We start from the raw sequence: 23,473 nt of genomic DNA on the forward strand, positions 1-23,473 counted from the left end.
AAAAAAAAAAAACCTTTTTGGGCTTACATTGAGCTTCCAGTGTCGTCGCTATATACGTTTTTTTGGATTTTTATTTGGTTTGGATTGGTATTTGTTTTGGAGACTAAAGCATTCAATTTCTTTTTATCAAAATTAGTAATTGATAACTATACAATTTTGATTGATTTGGATTAAAGTTATCAATTTTACAAATTCGAGTCTAGCGTGTTTTCATGGTAGAATTGCTGCCCTGCTTATTTGTTGGTAACGTGTTTAAACACATATGGCTAGCTATGTATTAATAATTATAAAAAAAATCCATGTCTATAAATATTGTTTAAGGTATAGAAGAAGCCGTATAAATAAAGATGGTATAAAATTAAATCAACGTACCAGTGGCCGCTCTTTAATTGGCGTCGTGGTTGGAATAAGTTATAGTATGGGATTATGATTATAAAATATTTAAGAAAAAAAAAAGCAGTGATAGCCTAGGGGTTGAAGCATGGCTTCTCGATCGCTGGGACCTAGGTTTCAACTCCAGGCACGCACCTTTTAGTTTTTAGAAGTTTTGTGCGTATTAGAAATTATTTATCACTTACTATTGTCGTGAAGGAACACTTCGTGCGGAAACCTACCGAGTGCTTAACTTCTATGTGATGTCTACAAAATCGCAATAAAGACAATCGTACATGTATTTCAAATATGTTTTTTTTTCGTACAGTAAGCAAATAAAATGGGCAAATATGACTTATTTAAATGTCAAAGCGCGAGGTTTTAAAATGTAATCTTAGAAGAAGAAGTAACAATAACAATGGCCTTAATTGTACCAACTGTCCACTGGGTTTTAAGTTTGTTAGTAGCGTTGATAGACGTTAGTAGCGTAAGTGTATCAGTTATAGTGTACTATTAAAATAGTATATAGATTTGACTAACTAAGGTGATATGATTCTAAAGGTGATATGACTATGCAAATAGGATGCATATACTTAGGAAATACTTAGGTACACGTCGTGGAGGCTATGCAAGCGAGGTAAATGTTTTTTTTTTAACAGCAATATGATGGTCCAAATACCATGATAGTAGATAATACGGCGCGAAGGCTGTGTAAGTGAAGTGAAAGCTTTCTAACGGCGATATGATCGTTCAGAAGGCTTTAAGGGATGGCGTAAAGGTTGTTTAAGAGAATTAAAGAAAATATATTGTGTACGTTAAATAGGCGAGGTGGCCATTTAACAAACTGTTTGTATTATGTGGATATATTGGTTAAATAGGCGAGGTGGCCATTTAACGGATGTGGATATATTTGTTAAATAGGCGAGGTGGCCATTTAACGGATGTGGATATATTTGTTAAATAGGCGAGGTGGCCATTTAACGGATGTGGATATATTTGTTAAATAGGCGAGGTGGCCATTTAGCGGACTGGTTGTATTATGTGGATATATTTGTTAAATAGGCGAGGTGGCCATTTAGCGGACTGGTTGTATTATGTGGATATATTTGTTAAATAGGCGAGGTGGCCATTTAACGGGCTGGTTGTATTATGTGGATATATTTGTTAAATAGGCGAGGTGGCCATTTAACGGACTGGTTGTATTATGTGGATATATTTGTTAAATAGGCGAGGTGGCCATTTAACGGGCTGGTTGTATTATGTGGATATATTTGTTAAATAGGCGAGGTGGCCATTTAACGGGCTGGTTGTATTATGTGGATATATTTGTTAAATAGGCGAGTTGGCCATTTAATAGACTGTTTTAATTATATTTATGTATAAGTTAAATAGACGTGGTGGCTGTTTAACTGAGGGGAAGATTACTTGTGCCCCGATTATATAGAAAATTGTTTGGTGTAGGTAAATGTTTCTTTTGTACAATAGTTGAACGAATAAGTTTATTTTGACGATTGGTCCTTGGAAGTATATCATTGCTTACATAAAGTGTACGTTTTATTAATTTGGGACGCAGTGAAGTAAAACATTACGGGGCAATTCTTACGCACTTGAACTCTCGCTTGTTAAATGTAATAAGAACCAGTCATTGTTTAAGTATAAGTGTAAAGTGGCTAGGTAAGCATCGTCACAACATAACATTCTTAATTTTATAACGTAGAGGGTCATAGAGAGCAAAGGAGATGTTTCATTTTCGGCCATCTCATGTACACTATATCTAAAAAACACGAATAATTTGTATAATTGAAGAAAAATACACATATATTTTGATAACCTAAAGTATTCTTGTTTAAAAATATTTAAAATAAGCATTCCTCATTGAAATATTAAATATGGCGGAATACTGTCAATGTCAAGTTTTCAAAACTGTCGATGTCGGTCAGTTAACCTATGTGTACCCCCACGTCGGTAATTCCGTATTTCGCTGTTTTTGTCGTAAAGTTATTGTTACCCTAAGTACTTTACAACCTGGCTTTTGTTTTGGGTATCCCTCCATTATTTCTGAATTTAATTAATTATTTATAATAATTATAACAAAACCACCTTTTAAATAGTATCTGGTTTTATAGATGTAAGTGACATGTCAAATTAAAAAAGAAGAAGTTGTCAATTTGATATATGTAAAAGTGATATATACATATTATATAATAATAGTGGAATCCAATGTAAACGTTGAATAAATATGTACTGATGAGAAGATTCCATTTCAATCCTGAATATGTTTCTAGTTCTACTCTGTGCTGCTTACGATGTTGGACTGATTCTACCTTACTTATAGCTATAGCTAATTTACCCAGCTTATGTTTTATGGACTCTTGTGATTTTCGTGCGATCGTTGTGGATTGTGTTGACAAGGATTCAATATCATCAGGTAAAATATACATCAGTTATTTATATTAATGGTGAAATAATCGTTAATAATTTTAAACTAGAGAAGTTAATCTTTTTACATTTGTCTTTTTTTAGATAATTACAATAGCAAGACAAGGACATTCTTGGGATGACAAAATAATCAGTTATTATTGCAACTGCATCGCTGGGCAACGAACCGTACTCGTAGCTAGCTGCGGTCACATTATGACCATTGTTTGATGTTTGGGCTGAGCTCGTCACAGGATATTACGGAACCTGCTACATGATTAGATGAAAATATTGATAAGGGAACATATTGAAAATGAATAAATAATGTATCTAAGTGAAGAATAAATAAAATATTATCTAAATGTGTACTTGAAGTCGTTTTATTTATACACTTAAATGTTTTAACTAAAATAAATTGGTATAGAAGTACATATTTTGGTATGTTTGTTTTAAGTCAAGATTTATGAAAGTAAATATAATTTATATTTATCAAATATAGGTATTGTTTTTTAATCCATACAATACAATATTTATATATCTACGCCCATTCGCGTAAAAATATATTAAAAAGTATATAATGTATATAGTAAGTTAAAATAGAATGACAGATGACATTATTACGGTAATCACTACCGCCATGATGTTTTTCCACTGTTGTGTTGCAAGTTTAAGTGTAAATAATTGTTTTTAAACAATTAAACGAACATGATTTGAAGAAAATGAAGCCCTACGAATTGTTCTTTGCATCTTTTCTTAGTTTTTAATATAGTGTACAAAAGGTGGCCGGGAGCCCATACATTTTGAAACATCTCCTTTATAGCCACTTATGTCTTGAAAGGAAAGAAATTCCCAAGAATTTTTAACACATTGGCATTTGACACCTCATAATACAAAAATGCCACTTGAAAACCAAGTTGGGTTTAGTTTATGACTTTGGCTAAGTTCCATGACAGATTTCGAGTGATATGGCGTCCTGTTTTTAACGTTTGAGAATTTCTTAATCATTAACATTTTAGGACCCCACTTAAGATTACACTTTAACTGCAATATTTTTGTTTTAAGATTGTTTAAATGGTCAAATGTATGGGTGCCAATAAATTAACAAAGGGTGAAGGGTGAAAGCATTGCTTAATGTGACTGAGTGTCGTGAGACTCGTTATTTAATATTTAACCATACAACTCTCCAACCATCCATCTATCAGCCTTGAAAGTCCACTGCTGGACATAGGCCTACCCAAATCCGCGCGACCTGGTCGGGGGATACTTTGGTCTCCTTTTGATCAGATGTGGTCCCCGTTCGAGGTCATTCCTACCATACAGTTTTACCAAAATAAATATGTTTCGTTTCAGATAACAATTGCACTCATCCTTCAAGGTCACACGAGGACGTGTGAAGCGTCAGGATGGCCGTGTCGGAGGAAGAGTCAGAGTTATTTAATATAGCTTTAGCTATACTGTTACTTTAGTATTTTAGTAATGTTATTGGTACTTGATCAATCGAAGTCATTGTATAGCTTTCGTATTAGAATCAGAGCAGAGACTTAAAAGGTCTCTAGTGGGGTCGAGGTATGTGGCGGCGCGGTGGGGAAACTTTGATAAGAACTGATGTGAGTGATCGAGGTGGATCATTATTTCGTTGTGCTTTGGAGCGTGTAGTCACTACCTTGAACCTGCTGCTCAAATCCTTTGTTTGTAAAGTAATAGTAGTAGTATAGTATAGTTATTTTGTAAATCCGAAGTTATCATGTTAAGAGAACAATAAATACTGTGATTACTGTATTTGTGCCTGCATCTACCCTATGACAACGCCCACAAAACCCATAGATTCTATCAATGATGTCGATGAGAGCCGTCCTTCTCCGACATATTTATTATATATTATGAAAACGCTCAGAAGAAATTCCAGAAAAACAATATATTCTTCCATAATCATCAACATTTTTACAATAATACATATTTATCCACAAATGTATCACACTTCCATTATAAAAGACATTGCAAAAAACATTTCACAGTAATTCATAACTCAAAGCATGACTGAATATTCCAAAAATATAAAAAATTAAAAGTATTTAATAAGTGTCATAAATTATTAATAATCAGCAATTAAGTCTGTCTGTAACAATATTAACAACTCAGTACAATGCAATATTAACAAACTATTTCAATATTCGAAATTTTTAATTTTCACATTTTTATAATATTTTCATAAATATCTTTTATGCTTAATAAAATATTCTGGTGCATGTTGCTTAAGATGGTCACCATTTTCTGTAGAAATATACAGAAACCAGATAATTTCACCCGATAAAATACGATTTATTTGTCTGCACCAGCACCATAAATAATAATGTTATTTGATACATCAATAAATACTATCTTGAACTCATTTTTGTGGATATTACAATTAAACATTTTCGGCCTTATTAATAAAAAACGCTTATTGCAACCTTAATCCATAGTTAAACCTGGACTAGTTAAACCTTGAGTAAGAAAGTATTAACTTCGTTATAACAATGTCATTAATAAACATGGAGTAACCTTGGAATAACTATTCATTTCTTAGTCCAGGTTTATCGAATAAAATATAGCAACACTCAAATTTTAAAACTAAAAAGGATGAGTCAATGAATGAATTCATGTATAAAAATGACAGTGACTGAGTGAATGAGATTGACAAATTCAAACTTGACAGCTTTCAAAGTTTCAAGTTCAAAATAATCAAATGTCTAAACTTGATATTAGCGGTTTGTGTTTATATTTGAAATACATACAATTTTAAACCAACTGCATGGAAAATTAACCAAAACCGAACTCGCTCAATTAACTGGGATGAAGAAGAAAGGGTAATTCGTATCGATAGTTATTTCGTGGACCTTATTTGTTAGCGACGTGATCTTTATGAAAAAAATATTTATTCTTTCAGCAATTATTTCGTTCTGTGCTAAAAGTGTGGGCGGAAATAATAGAAAATAAGGGAAGCATGAGAAGAAGTCCTGAAAAGGTGTTTTTTTATCAACTTAAATGCAAGTTAATATAAAAATACATATTCTATGACAAATGTCATGTCAATTACCATTGATCTCATAGATATATTATCCTACTTTTAAAATATATCTATGATTGATCTACGCTTATTCCAACCTTAAACCATCCTTAAACTAGGTAGTGACACGGACTAACTTTTACGCCAAGATTAGACTCTGAGTAGATTACGCCCTCCCTATTCCGTGTTTATTAATACTGAATTTGGATAAACTTTCATTACGACTAGTTTTAAAGTTATGCTTGCTCTAATCCACATTTATTAATAAGGCCGAAAAGGTCATAAAAAAACATAAATTTTTCATAAAAAATGTAAAATTAAATAGAGAGCGACTGCAACTCATTGATAGATTGGATATTTATGCCTCTAAATTGAAAAATAACACACTGAAGTACAAGAATGACATACAAAACCTTCACGGCCTTATTAATAAATGTGGATTAGAGCAAGCGTAACTGTAAAACTAGTCGTAATAAAAGTTTATCCAAATTCAGTATTAATAAACACGTATTAGGGAGGGAATAAGCTACTCCGAGTCTAATCTTGGCGTAAAAGTTAGTCCGTGTCACTACCTAGTTTAAGGATGGACTAAGCGTAGATTAATGGTAATTGACATGACATCTGTCATGCTAATATGTATTTTTATATTAATTTACACTTAAGTTGACGTTTATAATATGCCCACATTTTTAATAAATAGATGAACATTTGCATTTGGCACTTGAATAAACAGTTTTGTAGTTATAGCTGTGATTTAAGTAACCAGTAAGATGGATAGAGATTATTTCATTGACGATTTGATAGTGATTGACGAAATAAATGAAGTTGAGAACCAAGTTTTACATTTGCCAAGACGTGTGAAGTTATATAAAACTCGTCAAAATCCGTTAGAACTCCATGAAACAGAGTTTAAACATAAGTACAGATTTTCTAAATCGACTGCTGTGTTTATTATTGATATGGTAAAAAATGACTTAGCCGGTGATGCAAGAGGGGGCTTTATACCGCCTCATGAAAGTATTGACTGCAATAAGAACATGGGCCCGAGGAGAGGTAAATGAAACTATCTATTATCACAAATCAGTATATTGTTCAATGTTTTCTTTAACCTTTTGAACGCCAGAGCAAAAACGCATGAACTTGCCCTCAACGCCAGGCCACAAATTCACCGCAAATACCTACGCAAAAAATAGGAATTCCAAAACTTCATCGATAATCAATTTTATTTTCATTTTCGTCTTTAATTTCGAAATATAATGTCCTTATAACATTGAAATTTAATTCAACATTACATTTCTTCCTATTAAAGTAATAGTTATACACTATTTACAGACTTGTATAATACCGTAATAACAGATATGAGACTACAATATATTTAAATATAATAACTGTAGGTACAACACTATTCTTGATCTGCTGTCTTCATATTGTGGCCATGGCGTGGACAGCTCGCCATTTTAATAACTACTTCGCTTCCGAAATAAGGATGTGGCAACGTAATATCTCGTTTATCGATGTTCTAGTACAATATTATTTTATAATAAATGAAACACGTTTTTTAAATCAGATTTATAATTCCGAATGTAACAGGTACTTAAAAATATATGATTGAAATAGGTTAAGAAGGTTAATAAAATCTATGAAAAAATAGAAAATTTTAATAAAATGTTACACAGTATGTACTATGTATACATGTTTTTAAATATTAAGTTCTATAAACCTGGCATAAAAAGTAACAAATTAAAACAATTAACGATTATATATAATTATCACAATTACCAATCAGTCTTATACTAATAAATCTTTTGAATAATAGAACAAAATTATACAAAATCTACAATGCAACCTGCATTCTGATCATCTAATAGTAAGCCATGTGTTATCAGGCATAAAAAAGTAACAAATTAAAACAATTAACCATTATATATAGTTATCACAGTTACCAATCAGTCTTATACTAATAAATCTTTAGAATAATAGAACAACATTATACAAAATCTGCATTGTATTATCTTATCATCTAATAGTAAGCCATATGTAAATAAAATCTAATAAAAAACTTCAAGTTACAATAGAAAAATCAGTATCACAGAGACATTAAAATCAATATAAATCTAAATATATTACACAGAGTGGTACTTTTGGAAACACGGCGCAGCACATAAATATACGTTACAAACGTTACATTTAAAACGTGTATTTTTTCTTTGTTTTAAAAGTGCGCATTGCTTGCATCTTTGATATTTTCCCATACGACTCGGCATATGATCCTTTGCATTACTGGGTAATATACGAAGAGGATTACTACTGCTAGTTGTAGCTAACGTGGAGCCTTCTATAATACTACCACTGTGGTACCTCTCTATCAATTGCCGAATCACGCTCAATTGAAAATCGGCAAATTTCAATATTGGCATATCTTTTAAATGCCGGTAACAATAAAATGCATTTAATAGATGCATATCTAATAAATGGAAAAATAACTTTTTATACCATTTGACTTTTTTGCGGATACACTGCATTGATGATAATAGCATATCTGCGGTATCAACACTGCCCATGTTTTTTGAGTAGTCCACTACAGCTTTTGGCTTAATTACAGGCAATCCCGTATTTCGATGTATTCGCGATGATAATTCCATAGAATTATCATGGATGGTGGATAACATAAAAATATATTTTTTGTCTTTCCATTTAATGGCCATCAGTGGACCAGAATATTGCACTTCCGTTTCATTCAATTCTAGAATCGTGTTTAATTTTGGCATATACTTTCTATTTTTTTTTACCGTACCGCAAGCGTAAATATTATGTTCGTGTAAATATTTAAATAACAATGGGCTCGTGTACCAATTATCCACATATAAATGGCGATTGGATCCTAAAAATGGTTTGACCAACGTGGCAACAACAGCCCCGCCAACACCTAGATTACAGGGATCAACTATCTCTGTGGTTGCTCCACAGTAAACAATAAAATCAACAATAACACCCGTATTTACATCACATAAAACAAATAATTTGACACCGAATCTGTTTCTTTTATTCGGTAAGTATTGTTTTATGGACAAGCGACCCTTAAATGGAACAATGCTTTCGTCAATACAAATAGTTTTATATGGCGTAATAATATTTCTAAACTTTTGTCGTGTATGAGATACACATTTCTGGATTTTCGATAAAAGAAAAATGGAGCATGCCAAGTATCATAGAAAACCTGTTGCGTGTCATTACTTTCGAAAATATCGGAGAATTCAATAAAATATCTGTGGACCAATGTTCTTCTATAGATAAATGTTTATTTCTGGTCATTAACATTATGACTGCAAAAAACATGTACATCTCCGGGACTGTTACGTCGTACCAAGCATGTAAACGAGAATGCATACGCAAGTCTACATTCAGCACAAAGTATCGATGAAATTTATTGGTCATATTGACAATCATCGACACAAAATCTGTGTCCATAAAATATTGAAATATGTCGCATTCAGAAGCAATTTCCGACGGCTCTAAATGGATTCCAGATTGAAAATCATTGAAGTCAGCTACTTCGGGTGTACGTCGTTCCGAGGTCCATTGGAAGGACGGTTCCGGCTCATGACCTCGATGGTGGCCATCTCGAGACGTCGAAGGTGTATCATTTGATGGTTCTTGATGGGCAACAGTTGCTGGCTGTAAAATAAAAACAATAATTCATTGTGGGAAGTTAATTAGCCAGTGCGTGAGAAACAAGTATTTTTCTTTGTTCTAAATTCTGCCCGAAAACAATAGATCTTTACGGCCGACAGATCCGAAGATATTATTGTACTCCAACTCGAGTTATCGGCTTATATTGTGTCTAATTCATCATGAAATTTGAAATTACTACTTGCGCTGTTGCAGATGGGTTATTGCTATACAACAAAACAAAAGCTACAGATTTATGACAGTTAGTTTAAGTTTATTGTTCCATTAGTTAATATTTTTAAGGTAAAACCTTTTAAGAATCTCGTTATTGTTAGAATGTTTTACTTTGATCAACAAAACAAAATCTTTAGGTTTATGGCAGAAGCTCAAGCTTTATTGTACTACTGCAAAATATTTTTAGAGCATAATATTTGAAGACTGGTCAATAGCACAATTAGTTTAAACTTCAATAATAAAAAACAGACATAAACATTAGCGATCTTAGAATTTCGTATATTTGGTAATTTGTAAGCTAAGATATCGTTTTACAAAAAGAAACTTAATTTGAATTAAATTAAATTCTCATTAATTACGCTACGCTTTACCTATTTGTAAAGAAAATAGAATACAATTAAAATAAGCTAAAGATTAAAAAAACGTCTATGGTTTTTATGTTTCTTCCCAAGCATTATTGGTATTTGCAATTTTTTTAGGTTGGTAATACTGACATGTTGACTAGAAAAGTACGTTTTATTAGACATTCGTACATCGGTTTCGAACATTCGAAATTCTATCATTCATCACCATTCTTCATTCTATCTGAAATATTTTATTTACATAATTAATATGTCTTCTGGTGACGAGAGCAGACCTTCATCACCAAGTTTATTACAAAATATACACCGTGCCAAGAGAATTAAGTTCTCAGTTGAACCTGTGAAAGTGACCTGTGTGTGTGAAGGAGTGAAAACAGAAATGATATCAAAGCAAACACAGGTAACGACTGAGGATATTGCAACCGCAAATATGTACCAGCTCAGTATATGGGACAAAGACGAATTAAAATGTGATGTTTCACATTTACCTAATGTGGGTTTCGAAGAAGAGCCAAAGGACCCACGCAATAAGGCATTCGCAAGATTGGTCGCACATGAATTAGATAGTGTACCAGCGGAGAAGCGTTCGGTAACTTACACCAATATAATTAATATTATACGTAAAGTACGACACCAAAAAGACTTAGATGACATTAGTTTACCGAGCTACCAGGATTCCGATTAAGAAATAATAAATGATTGAAAAGGTTATAAGTTTGATTATTGTCTAATTAATAAATATCCCAAAATAAATCATAAAATCTGTAAATTCGTTTATTTATTTATTTCAAATACTTTTCAGACGTGGCTTAATTCTTTCTTAACCCTGTGCTCTACATAAATTATATCTTAAAAACATTTTCGGAGGGATCATATAGCTTGACGAACACTATAGGAACTATATACCGAATTACCGAAACAAAACTGAAAAGTCGAGTTCTCTGCACACATATATACATAATAATTAATTGAAATAATAGTATACATATATTAGAAACCTATAAGTGCAGGCTTAGGTATAAGGCGCAATTAATATTTCATAAATATATGTAATATTTAAACATATTATATCGCTTAAACATATACACAAGTAAAAATATCAAAATCATTCTTGATTTTTACTTATTTATGTTAGCGATCAATAGGTTAAATAATACAACAAGCATTTAGTAGGTAACTGTATGCTGATTCATATCTTAATTAAATCGTATGTAAACAAACAACGATCGATATATCAACTTAAAAACTCTGTATAACGGCTGTATCTATTTTTTTACAACAATAATATTCTCAAAAGTAACTTATTTCTGTAAAAAATATGTTTCTTTCGGTCTACAAACACCAATACCAGGCCACACTTACAGATTTCATCGTGATTTTTAATAAGATTAATATTTGCTCAAAATTTTTAAAATAAAAGCAGATAAAAATAACTTACCTCTAAATCAAATTCGTCCAAAGATTCTGTTTCCGAAAATTCTTCGTCATCTGAGACTCCTTCTAATATGCGAAGAAGTTCTTCCGTAGTCATTAAATTCCCACTCATTATAATAGTCACTTAATATAAATCTTGAACTCGATATCACAAGTAAATTAATCATAAATATTATTCATTCACTTCACTAATTTCTGGTCGCCGCGCTTGTGACGTCACGATATTGTCGTCTAGTCGTGACCATGGCGTACAGGGTACTGATAATTCGGGTTGCGTTAGGGATGCGCTTGAGTTGGGATTACTGAATATCGAAATTCGACCCAACCAAATTTTATTTTTGACTATGTAGCTTATTGAATGATTTTTAAGACTGGTTTTATAAAATTAATGCTGCTTTATCCTAGTACCAAATTATACCTAAAATAATATATTCCAGAGGAAAGTTTCGAATCGATCTTTGATTTGAAATAATGATATTATCCAACATGCGCTACATCACTAGCGGTCACGCAGTTATGACTCTGGCGTGTGAGGACATTCTTTTTTCAGAGTTTATTTCTTTCTTTTTAACGTAAAATTTCTCAATATTTATAATGCAATTTAATTAGTTTTATGGAAATAAATAAATTTTGGACCTTCTATTTTACAGGTATATAAATAAATAGGCATTAAAGTAATGTTTAAATAGTTTATTTTGTGTTTTAATGTACCGCTGTTTTTGTCACATATTTGTGTCGTTGGCGCTCAGGGACAGTTTTCGCTTGTCACGTATTTGTGACCCTGGCGCTCAAAAGGTTAAATTAGGTGCTTACTAACTTGTTTATGCAATCATGTACCTATAACAAAACTGCTTTTTTTACATAATATTTAATTTAATTATATATTGTCTGGAAAAGAGACAATATATTAATAAGAAGTAGCTATTTTAATTACTTTATTTTTTTATTTTTTTCAGATTCAAGACGACGCAGGAGATATAAATGGTATGAGTCAGCCAACGATATCTCTTGCATGCAAACAGGTTGCATTAGCACTCGTAAAACATCGGGCCCAATGGATAAAAATGCCAGTCTCTGATATGGAGCAAAATAATATAATTGCAGATTTTTATGCAATAGCTAGCTTTAGATAAGTGATTGGAACAATAGATTGCACACATATTCGCATTCCGAAAATTGGTGGGGATGTTGGCCAATATTATATAAATAGAAAAGGATATAGTTCCATTAATGTACAAGTAAGTTCATATCATATTGTAGTGTATATTTTTTTTGTACTATCACTCGTATATCTCTTTAATCTCACTGCAAAATGTATGTATGAAGTATACATAAAAAATAAATAAAGCCCTAAAGGACAGTTCAGTCGACTGAACAATTCTTGTTCATAATTATCAATAATAACTAATTCAGTGTTCAAAATTAAACATGTTCTCATTGTTATAGGTTGTGTCTAATGCCAATTTAGAAATTATGGATATAGTGGCACACTGGCGAGGCAGTACACATGACGCAAGGATTTTTAACGAATGTAGACTAAAACAAAGATTTGAGCGGGGAGAATTTAAGGGTAGACTTTTGGGTGATTCAGGATATGCCTGCACTCCTTATTTATTTACACCCATTCTACATCCCAACAACGAACAGGAGGAGATGTATAACCGGGCACATATTAGAACACGGAACTCAATTGAAAGATGTTTTGAAGTATGGAAGGCAAGATTCAGATGTTTATTACGAGGGTTCACAACAAAATTGCCAAATACCAAGTTATATATAATTGCATTAGCAGTTAAACATATACACAAGTAAAAATATCAAAATCATTCTTGATTTTTACTTATTTATGTTAGCGATCAATAGGTTAAATAATACAACAAGCATTTAGTAGGTAACTGTATGCTGATTCATATCTTAATTAAATCGTATGTAAACAAACAACGATCGATATATCAACTTAAAAACTCTGTATAACGGCTGTATCTATTTTTTTACAACAATAATATTCTCAAAAGTAACTTATTTCTGTAAAAAATATGTTTCTTTCGGTCTACAAACACCAATACCAGGCCACACTTACAGATTTCATCGTGATTTTTAATAAGATTAATATTTGCTCAAAATTTTTAAAATAAAAGCAGATAAAAATAACTTACCTCTAAATCAAATTCGTCCAAAGATTCTGTTTCCGAAAATTCTTCGTCATCTGAGACTCCTTCTAATATGCGAAGAAGTTCTTCCGTAGTCATTAAATTCCCACTCATTATAATAGTCACTTAATATAAATCTTGAACTCGATATCACAAGTAAATTAATCATAAATATTATTCATTCACTTCACTAATTTCTGGTCGCCGCGCTTGTGACGTCACGATATTGTCGTCTAGTCGTGACCATGGCGTACAGGGTACTGATAATTCGGGTTGCGTTAGGGATGCGCTTGAGTTGGGATTACTGAATATCGAAATTCGACCCAACCAAATTTTATTTTTGACTATGTAGCTTATTGAATGATTTTTAAGACTGGTTTTATAAAATTAATGCTGCTTTATCCTAGTACCAAATTATACCTAAAATAATATATTCCAGAGGAAAGTTTCGAATCGATCTTTGATTTGAAATAATGATATTATCCAACATGCGCTACATCACTAGCGGTCACGCAGTTATGACTCTGGCGTGTGAGGACATTCTTTTTTCAGAGTTTATTTCTTTCTTTTTAACGTAAAATTTCTCAATATTTATAATGCAATTTAATTAGTTTTATGGAAATAAATAAATTTTGGACCTTCTATTTTACAGGTATATAAATAAATAGGCATTAAAGTAATGTTTAAATAGTTTATTTTGTGTTTTAATGTACCGCTGTTTTTGTCACATATTTGTGTCGTTGGCGCTCAGGGACAGTTTTCGCTTGTCACGTATTTGTGACCCTGGCGCTCAAAAGGTTAAATTAGGTGCTTACTAACTTGTTTATGCAATCATGTACCTATAACAAAACTGCTTTTTTTACATAATATTTAATTTAATTATATATTGTCTGGAAAAGAGACAATATATTAATAAGAAGTAGCTATTTTAATTACTTTATTTTTTTATTTTTTTCAGATTCAAGACGACGCAGGAGATATAAATGGTATGAGTCAGCCAACGATATCTCTTGCATGCAAACAGGTTGCATTAGCACTCGTACAACATCGGGCCCAATGGATAAAAATGCCAGTCTCTGATATGGAGCAAAATAATATAATTGCAGATTTTTATGCAATAGCTAGCTTTAGATAAGTGATTGGAACAATAGATTGCACACATATTCGCATTCCGAAAATTGGTGGGGATGTTGGCCAATATTATATAAATAGAAAAGGATATAGTTCCATTAATGTACAAGTAAGTTCATATCATATTGTAGTGTATATTTTTTTTGTACTATCACTCGTATATCTCTTTAATCTCACTGCAAAATGTATGTATGAAGTATACATAAAAAATAAATAAAGCCCTAAAGGACAGTTCAGTCGACTGAACAATTCTTGTTCATAATTATCAATAATAACTTATTCAGTGTTCAAAATTAAACATGTTCTCATTGTTATAGGTTGTGTCTAATGCCAATTTAGAAATTATGGATATAGTGGCACACTGGCGAGGCAGTACACATGACGCAAGGATTTTTAACGAATGTAGACTAAAACAAAGATTTGAGCGGGGAGAATTTAAGGGTAGACTTTTGGGTGATTCAGGATATGCCTGCACTCCTTATTTATTTACACCCATTCTACATCCCAACAACGAACAGGAGGAGATGTATAACCGGGCACATATTAGAACACGGAACTCAATTGAAAGATGTTTTGAAGTATGGAAGGCAAGATTCAGATGTTTATTACGAGGGTTCACAACAAAATTGCCAAATACCAAGTTATATATAATTGCATTAGCAGTACTCCACAATATTGCAATGCACAAGCAAGATTTTCTTGAGGGCGTAGAAGATATCAATGTTCCAGTGACTCAGGCCATAAATAACTGTGTTAGGGGAAATTCAGCACGAGCAGCATTCATCCAAGAAAATTATTAAACTATCACACCCCTATAACAGTTCGAATGCAAAACCCCAGTTAAACAGTCAGTTACACTCATCACAAAATGTATCAGTCAGTAATAAATATGAATAATTTAAATCAATATGGTTCTATTGGTTTTATTTGTTCCATCTTTACTTTAATACATGTCATATAAATTTATACTACTTTTGTCATATGCTCAAACAAACAACTTTCTCCACAAAGGTGCCCAGGTATAAGTACCATGTACTTTGATAAGGTCAATTATGAATTATAGGCCAAAAGAAAGTACACAATACCATAGCTTAAATAATTTAAATATGTACTACTTTTATAGGTGACCAAAACCATTTTATTGAGTGTAGTAGCTCATCTTTGTATGAAAAAAATAAAAATAGTCACTATATATTAAAAATTGTTTTACTCTTTTACTTAATTAATTTATTGGTAAGTTAAACAAAAATAGTTTTCAATATACTTTTTATTTATAACTCATTTCTTTTTTTTTAATTCTAAAATTTCACGTTCTAAAATAGTAGATTTCAGATTTTCTTTGAGAATTTCCATTTTAATTGCATGTTCTTCATCGGCCATTTCCATGGTTCTCTTGTGATGGATTTCTTTCAGCTGCTTGCTGTGGCATAACATTTTGCTCACATAGTCATCATGCTCCTGTACATAATATACGATATACACATCAGTAGGATAGTACATATATATGTATGGTAAATAATAAACTGTAGAGATGCAATATTTCAGTATACTGTATTTATTATGATGTGTTGTTCCCTAACTAAATAGATTTTAACCTTTCTAGATGTTAAAACATCCCCAACATTGGAATTTTGAGTAAATTTTCGTTTTAACACCTGTGGAAAAAAGAAAAGCATTAATTTAAAAACAGAATCAACTACCAGAGTAACCGTTTTAATCATAATTTCCCACCTTTGTTGGAGTTGAAACTCTTTTTTTTATTGGTGTGGCAATGGATTTTCTTGAGAGGTCTGTAAATATTGTACAGTGGAATTTTATTTATGTTACACAGTTAGTTCTAACTGTCTCACATAAATAAAATTCCTCTGTGTATAATGTGTATGTGTATAATGTATGTTGATACATTATACACATTTGGCTGTTATTTAGTTATGAGTATTCCATCCATGTATGGCTAAAAAGTTATGTTATTATAATCTGAACTAAAAGTAGTTGTGGTGATGCACCCTAGTTGACACATAATCAATATTTAGTACACCTTTGCTGGACTTTTCCTTACATTCTTAGTCATGCCTCCATCTTGTGAGCTCTGTAAGATAATATAACAAGTTGAAATAACCCATAATTCCATGCACATTTATTATGTATATACATATATTATGACATATTATTGCTGTATGCTCACCAATATTGGAGTGACTTCCTGAACAATTTGGACTTCAATATCTTTATTGTCCCTTGTACATATGTTATTCTAAAAAAGGTTAAAAATATTTAAGTTTTGTGGACACATACTTCCTGCTATAATATAAATATATAAAAAACTAAGTTTAGTTTATAAATACAAACATTTATCTCAGTTTCCTTCATAATGTTATCATTTATGAGAGAACTCTCCAATGGAGTTAGCAAGTATGTTACTGGTTCCTAAAATAAAGATACCGGAAGCAATATTTAAGGCATACAGATTATTTCAATGTACTTCATAATTGCTTTTGATTGGATATTTTGAACCAACTGACCTGTAATGTGACAGCAGTCTCACTGGGGGTTGCTACAAGTTTATTATCTGATATTGGAATCTATTGAGAAAACAGATAAAACTCTTTATCATAAATAAATAAAGCAAATTTGTAAGAAATTTAATACAAAATATAACGATGTTAAGAGGCGATATAATTAGTGTTATTCCAAAACATATTTCCAAAAAAATCAAGGACCAAATAATTTACTTACAATTGGCTACTTGACACTTTTTGGGAAAGTGTTTTAATGAATTAGTATACGTATTATATATGCCTTTCATTGATCACTTTTTCGAAAAAAGGGCTATTTATTAATAAAAAACAAAGTTTCTTTACGGTGAACGGAACGTCGCGTTAAATCAGGCGGTCAAGTGTCATTTTGTGGCGAAACGTCATTATACTGTAAACAAACAACGCTCGGAAGAAAATAGGGAGTTATTTAGTTTTTATAACTAAAATTGAAATAAATGACAAGTTATAAGACGTGTGCAGTGACGATGTGTACAAGTACGATCGCTAAATATCCTAACAAATTTGCTTATACACGTTCCTAAACCGAAATCTCATAAACGTTAAAAGAACGTGCAGACAGAGGATTCAAACATAATAGAAGTATTAATGAGAAAAAAGAATAAGGAGTGATTCCTCTACTCTAAATCATCAAACCCGGATGTAATCAAAACAAAACAGCAAGTTAAAGTATTCATATATTATAAAGATGTCTACGATAGGAATAGAGTTAGAATTGTATTAGTTAAGAATAGAATAAATGAATTAAAAGACGTCTACGAGAATTCTCTATTTTAAGGCCTCATTCTGTAATTAATAAGAAACAAACTATTTCGATGACTCAGTTATTATTACTTGTGCACGGATTAACTTACAGGACTGTATAATTAAAAATACATGATTTGCTAATTTAATCTTTTATTAACCGACTGCTTTGTTTGTTAGGTTTATATGGGTCTATTATTGAGTACACACCATAGAACTTTTGTATATATTTATCATTATATGTTACATTTACAAAATTTACTACAGATAACCTCAAAGCATTTTGAAGCTGTTATTTTCTTGTATATTAAAGCTCTTGCTAAGCTGAATTTTTGTCCTGCTTGAGTGTGTACTTTCTTCATTTTTAAAATTATTTTCTGTAACAACTAGATATATAATTTTTATCATTATCATTTTGAGAAATCTGTAGTGCAATAACAGCAACTGTATGGTCATTTTCCTTCCTTCATCTTGTTGGGTAGGTTACTCAAGTAAAGAACTACTATTTCCCATTTCCTTTACTTTATGTACTTCAGAGAGCTGACCACCTTTGAAACTTTTGGTTCCTCACTTTCTATGACTCCACATTAAAAATGCTACTGCATGTTTGCTGCATCCTTGGGAGGCAGGACAGTCATCACATTTAATAATACTTTGTTTTTCATATACAGTCATGGACACTGAGCATGACTTTGGATGTACCTTGTATTCAGGACAACTTTTACTTTTCATGAAACGCAAACTTGCCTGCCTCTTAAACTGCACATACCCTGTAGCGTCGTCACTATACGACTGTCGCGAAGATCTGAAAATATAAATATAACCAATAAATAACCTTAAAGCAGTTCACATAAGAATATAAGTATAGTTTAAAAGCTTGATAATCACTTAAAGACAACCTTTCTTCTATCGGAAATCGGTTAAGAAATGTTTTAACTGTCCGAAATGATTAAATGTAAATATAAAGAATATTTTACTTACGTTGTTTATTTGTGATTTCCATAGGTTAGTTCACGGAAGTTTTTGTATTCATTTTTATTTATTGCATTGTATATCTTCTTTAAGCAGATTCACGCTATCAGCTTTAATATACTGTGGATTCATTTCGGATCACAACATAAATTCAACCAACTCTAACAGCAAACGATATCATTTTTGTCTTGTTTATTATGCGTGTGGTGACGTCACATGACATTTAAGGCAGCACTGTCGCCGTTTTGGAATTTAAAATCCACAGATAAAAAATCGAAAATTTCTTTAAAAAAATAAAATACTTAGAACGTATTAAAAATTAAACTAAATACTGCATAATTTATGTTTACTTATAAGCTATCATATTGGATATATTTCATATTTTATTGTTATAACTGTCAAGTACCCAATTTCATCTGAATCATAAATATTTTCATCTTTTAGTAACTCTGCGGGGTTTAATAAATCCTTAATTTCCATATAAGTGTTATCTGGGGTTCTAGGTCTTGCCCCACCACCTGTTTCATTGCATTGTTTGGTGAAACTGGAGCAGGTCTTTCGGGCGTACATCTTCATCGCTTTCCATTGCATTTTCAGTTGGCTTAGCGGCACGATTACGATTCTTACGGCGCCAAGATTTGAATGCGGATCCTTATAGATCTCGACGAGACAAGACGAAAAGTAAGAATATTTTTTTTTGATATCTCGCTTAGTTTTCGAGATATCGATATTTAAAAATCGAAAAATAAAAAAAAAATATTCTTTTAATGATGTATTTCGATAGATTTTTGGAAAAGAAAACGAAAACAAAGAATAAAATTTTTCGATATCTTGCTTGGTTTTCAAGATATTAATAAATACATTATTAAAAATATTGGAATTTTATTGAAAAAATTTTTTGAAGATCAAATTCAAAATAAAAACGCTACTAATTAAAAATTAAAATTTCGCGGTCTATCACCGACGTGACGTAATTAAAAGTTTGGTTCTACTTACCAACAGGTGTACACCTGTTGGTCTCGGTCTTTTCCTCTGTTTCTATTTCCTTATCAGTATCTTCTTTTTTTTGCTCATTTATCACTTTGCTTTTGATAGAATCCTGAGACAAATCGTCTTCAAAAGAATAGGTAATAGGAATGTTAAATGTTTACTATCGTTAGGATTTTTTATTACCAGTCTTTGTATTTTTTCTTGTTTGTGTTTCAAATCTATTGATGCTGGAGCCTCTTGCTTATTTTTCGGCAGATTTATCAACTCGTGGTATTGACTTTCATCAACATCCAGTTCAAGATCATGCATTAGTTTAGAATATGATAGATTGTTTAGTGAAGGACTGCATCCTCTTGAGCTATACATACTCAATCTGTCCGGAGAGGGTGAGCGAGAGGAATAGTTTATATTGTTAGCTTTCAAGATATTCTTAACCACAGACTTTTCACCTTTTTTTTCATTAACCTCTGCAATATAAAAATAAGAATTATGTAACAAATATAGGTGTTAAGAATACATCCGGCACGATGGCCCAAAATGTATGATTGGGCCCGAAGACCGAAAATGTTAAGATTTCCGCGGCCGTTAGAACAAATAAGAAACCGAATGTTCCTCTCTTCGATGGACAGGATGATCGTGTCCCGAAGAAGGTTAAGTGGACTGTATATACGAAAATAAGGTGCAAAGTGCTATAGGGTCGCGCACTCACCTACTGCTGATGGGCGCAGCCTCTTGTACTAGGTATAAGGCACCTTCAACTCACCCTAAGCTCGAGCTAGCTAGTCTTACCTCGGAATGGTCTACCAGTTACCTCTACCTCTATTTCTCTTCTCACGTGGTGTCGATCTTACAGCACGTTGCACCGCGAACAATGAATTTAATACGAATTTAAAAGAAACGCTACGAATACGAATAGTGGCTTCTACTTCGGAGTATAACTAAAACGACAAAATTGCGCGAGCGTGACCGATGACTCCGAAGCTTCTCGAACACGTTTAAATACCGATGGCGGCATACAGCACCGTGAACGACACGACGAATACGACGATCTACAACGAACTAATTCAAACTAAAATCTCTATGCTTTTAATCCTAAAGATTAAAATTAATACCAACGACAGATAATTAATACGTAGAACCATAGACAAAACTGAACAATAGGTATGTATCAGAGTCAGCGTCTTCTTGGAGAGAGGAGGTGATAGTGGGTAGATTATATAATAAATAAATTAACAATCAGACAATTAACTCAAAGCCATCTAGACGCAAGCTTAGCAATGCTCGATAACATTGATCTTCAGACAGACAGATGTTTCGGTATTATAAATGCTATTAGGTATTAGGGTCTTAACTCAAGTAGTGAGTAGGCACTAAAACAGTATGAATATTTAAATAGGAGATACGGGAGATCTGAAATTTAAATAAGTACCTACACAGATACGTAGTTAATATAAGAATATAATATGTAGTGAGTTATTATTTATTTACGTATGGGTATTTGTGTTATTATTTATTACTAGTTTCTGCCCCCGGCTCCGCCCGCGTGGTAGGTGCTATCGCGAGCAAAAGTAGCCCATGTCCTTTCCTGGGTTTCAAACTATCTCCATACCAAATTTCATCATAATCGGCTCAGCAGATTGGCCGTTGGGTAATGGACAGACAGAGTTACTTTTACATTTATAATATTACTAGCAATCCGCCCGCGCTTCGCTCGGGCACAATATAATGAGTGTCTAGTTTTTTCATAGTGAACTATCAGCTCTTTGAAGGTGGTAGAACCCTTCATGGTTAGACTCCATCGGCATCACTGTCACACCCATTTCTGCCTAATAACAGCAGCGGCAGTAGCGGCGCATCAGAAGATGACCTCAGGTAGGAATATCTAATCCTATCTGGGGTTGATTACATATGTCCATGGGCGGGAGTTACCATCAGGTGGACTGCATGCTCGTCTGTTACTCCTATATTATAAAAGCTACATATATAATTATTGTCACACTTAAGTCAATTTAAATTACTCTTTTACTTAAATTACTTTATTTTAATTTAAATCTTTCTCACGATTCACTTTTTTATATCGGTGAAGACCGCATATAAATCCATTCGGTACTCTGCATCATCAACTCAGAATGAAACGGGCCACGATCCTCATTTTGCATTAATCTCATTCACTCTCGCCCCACTTACAACACTGTTTTTACTCTCCTCTTGTAAAAAAAAAACAATGATCTTCCACGTAAGTTAACGGCACGTGCTGCAAAGAGGTTGAGCTAATTCACATGTTCTAGAGTTAAATAGGTATTTGACAACAATAAATATAATTAATATATTATAATCAGAAACAATCTAACTAAGAAATGGAATCATGTTTAGTTATGGTTAGTTTTTTTTTATATAATATAAAAGTAGCAGTTTCTACTAATTCTACTGAAAATCATATTTTCGTGCGCTCCTCCATTAATTGATTCCGCAATATGATATACACCGAAAGTCTATTAAAATATGCATCCAAATTACATACCAAAGAGAAGGCCAAATTTTATACATTTATTTAATTTTCTACATACATTAAATGCTTGATTTTTATTTATAAAAAATCGAATAAGTTTATTTTCGAAAGGATTATTCATTATGTTATTATTATTATTATTAAACCATTTTTTTTTTTTTTTCTTTTTGAGGGGGAAACCTTCAAAAGGTACCCGGTGCCGTGGGAGCGACACGGGGTTATGTGGGATTCTTACCGCACTAAAACCCCCCCGGTGGCCGTCCTCAGCGCTGCGTAGAGGACTCCGGGATCTCCAAAGGAACGCAACCGGAGTCCTCTCAGCGCACAGCCCCGTCGGGCTCCGCCCAAGTGAGATTGAATCATCCCACCATCCGATGTTCACGACGTCCGATGTACACCACGGTATGCGACCACACATACCGCCGTCCTTCCCGGGGTCGTTGGCCGGACGGTTCGAGCTCCCACTCTTACCACCCGCAACCCCGAAAGCCCCTTTTAGTCGCCTCTTACGACAAGCAGGAGATACTGTAGCCCTATTCTGGTCCCGAAACTACAGGGACAATTATTATTAAACCTATTGACACATCAACTTGTAGTTTTTTAGAGGGTTTGGAGCAATAAAGGTTTTAGAGCCTGATTAGGAGAAAAAACTTGATTTTCGATTCGTGGACTTTAGGAGGTTTGACATACAAAAATTTTAGTTTCTAATTCTAATTTCCAATTCTGTATCTATTCAGGAAAAACCCCCAATCTATATGGATTTGGTTACTGATCCATATGGGCGGCAGTGACCACTTTCCAGGTATACTGCGTCCTCGTTTCCTACCTTATATTTAAGGAAATTTTGTCTTCTTTTTAAATCATAAAAACAGTTATTGTGGAGTACG

The 23,473-nt window shown here is 32.6% G+C and overlaps 2 long non-coding RNA genes across 2 annotated transcripts; one reads left to right on the forward strand and one right to left on the reverse strand.

Annotated features, from left to right (window-relative positions):
- Positions 1 to 2,105: 2,105 nt before the first annotated feature.
- On the forward strand, positions 2,106 to 3,158 carry LOC140753271 (uncharacterized). The gene is made up of 2 exons (XR_012103552.1): positions 2,106 to 2,800; positions 2,896 to 3,158. It is a non-coding gene; the product is annotated as an uncharacterized LOC140753271 (long non-coding RNA).
- A 15,169-nt stretch (positions 3,159 to 18,327) lies between these two features.
- LOC140753371 (uncharacterized) lies at positions 18,328 to 19,811 on the reverse strand. Its single transcript, XR_012103557.1, has 2 exons — positions 19,097 to 19,811; positions 18,328 to 18,920 (listed from the first exon to the last, which is right to left on the reverse strand). It is a non-coding gene; the product is annotated as an uncharacterized LOC140753371 (long non-coding RNA).
- Between the last annotated feature and the right edge of the window lie 3,662 nt (positions 19,812 to 23,473).

Source organism: Epargyreus clarus, unplaced genomic scaffold (genome assembly GCF_041222505.1).
Source record: "Epargyreus clarus isolate Ecla_fem2 unplaced genomic scaffold, WU_Ecla_fem_2.2 ptg000026l, whole genome shotgun sequence".
Lineage (NCBI taxonomy): Eukaryota > Metazoa > Arthropoda > Insecta > Lepidoptera > Hesperiidae > Epargyreus > Epargyreus clarus.